The sequence below is a fragment of the Salvelinus sp. IW2-2015 genome, linkage group LG3, assembly GCF_002910315.2.
Source record: "Salvelinus sp. IW2-2015 linkage group LG3, ASM291031v2, whole genome shotgun sequence".
NCBI classification, from domain to species: domain Eukaryota; kingdom Metazoa; phylum Chordata; class Actinopteri; order Salmoniformes; family Salmonidae; genus Salvelinus; species Salvelinus sp. IW2-2015.
Window position 1 is genome coordinate 12,364,007 of NC_036840.1, and position 2,082 is coordinate 12,366,088.

Consider the following 2,082-nt stretch of genomic DNA (forward strand, 5'->3'; position numbering starts at 1 on the left):
TGTGTTGTGTGTGTTGTGTGGTGTGTGTGTGTGTGTGGTGTGTGTGTGGTGTGTGTGTGTGTGTGTGTGTGTGTGTTGTGCACGCGTGTGTGCATGTGTGCGTGTGCAAATGCATGCATGCGTGAATTTACGCGTGTGCGTGCATGCTTGTGTCGTGTGTTTACGCACGTTGGTTTTGTGTGTTGTGTGTGTGTGTGAGTGTTGTGTGAACGTGCATAGTGTGGCATGTGTTGTGGGTGTGCGTGTGTGTGTTACCTCTGAGTCTCTGTAGGTTTACACTGGTCTGGGTGAGCAGCTCCTTGGCCTCCTATGCCTGCAGTAGACTCCGCCCTCCTTCCTGGCTTGTCAGTACAACATCTCTCTCTTTTTTTGCGTGCATCTTACCTGGCGGTGCGGGCCTGCTCCAGCAGCCTCTCTGCAGTGTGTATGTCGTTGGCACTCTGACTGAGGATGTGCGTGCATCTTACCTGGCGGTGCGGGCCTGCTCCAGCAGCCTCTCTGCAGTGTGTATGTCGTTGGCACTCTGACTGAGGATGTCCTCCACGCTGGTGAGGGTYCCCACCCTGTCTCTGATCTCCTTGGTCAGGGCCTCCAGCTGCTCGGACGATGTAGGCATCTCCAGGGCCAAYACCTCATTTGACACCGCTTCAATAACCTCCACTTTGGCACGGTCGTCTGTCACCGTGGAAACAGAGCTAATTAGACTCAAAGAGCCATAAACAGGTGATCTACCACAATCAATTACAATCAGTTCTAATCACAAGCATAACCAATCATGCACATGAGGAAAGAAGAGCTGGAGCCCTGATTGTCTGTGAATCAGTGATCATTTAGTTAGTCTGTACAGTACAGTGAAAGATTGAGGCCTGCTCTTTGAAAAATTTGTGTATACTCACTAGTGAGTAGGTCTCGTATCTCCTTGATGAGGCTGCGGAGCTGCTCGTTGCTCTCTTCCACTCTATCTCGGCTCTGGTTGGACTTCAGCAGCACCTCTTGAGCACTCAGCTTGACCTCGTCCGCACGCACATTCACCTCCCACACCTAGAGGGCGCCACAGGACATGTTAACTCAAACACAGTAAGGTAAACACTCCTCAACAGACCAATGCTTGTGCTGGAGCAAGCAGATATTCTATGCTCTTTAGTTACTATGATAATCATGTAAGATGACCTGACTATATTCATGTAGRGCTGAATCATAACCAAACATCAGCTGTATTACACAAAGTTATATGCGTGAATCTCAAAATAGGATTTGGCCCGGWGTGTAAAAAACTACAGTTCCCACCATCCTGGAGAGCTTGTCCACTTCCTGCACGGTGGAGAGGATTTCCTGGTCGAAGTCCTTTGCTGTTTTCAGAGTGCTTTGTGTCTGTGTGACCAAACCGTCACACCCCTCCCCACCACAGCGAAGGGTGCCRTCCTCCGACACACAYCCCACCCCTCCACAGGGGGACGCAGCACACCCCTCCTCCCCCCCAGCCGCTCCACATGTCTGCACAGAGAGAAAACACACCAATCGGGTTAGAGCACTGTAAAACCAGGGAYCAATYAAAAAGCAGTATGGTGAAGAAGTGYGATGATAATTGGCTACTGATAGGTCAGACTTACCTGCTTGCTGARSTCTGATAGGTCAAGAGTGTTGAGCTCTGTGGCGAGCMTCTCCAGTCYCTCTGTGTGTTTCTGTTGTCTCAGGTCAAACTCCGCCTGGTTCTGGCTCAGTCTGGCCTCCGCTTSRCGCCGTAGTGTAGCCGACTGTTCCAAAGTGTTGTCGGGGTAACTGGTGGTCTGATTGACACGGATCTCCGCCCTCTTAGACTCCAAGTGGGCCTTGGTGATGGTGTCCATCGCTCCTGCCACACACACACACACACACACACACACACACACACACACACAAGGCACAGGGGTGTGTCAGAACTAGTAATGATATCATGCATACTGTACCCACTCTCTTTTCTCCCTCCTCTCTCACCCTCTATGTTAGTGTTTTTCACAGTCTTTATGTGGTCTCGAATGTCTGTGACTGTTCTTTCTTGCTCTTGGGCCTGCTTTCTCAGTGCGTCCAGACTGGCCTCGGTGT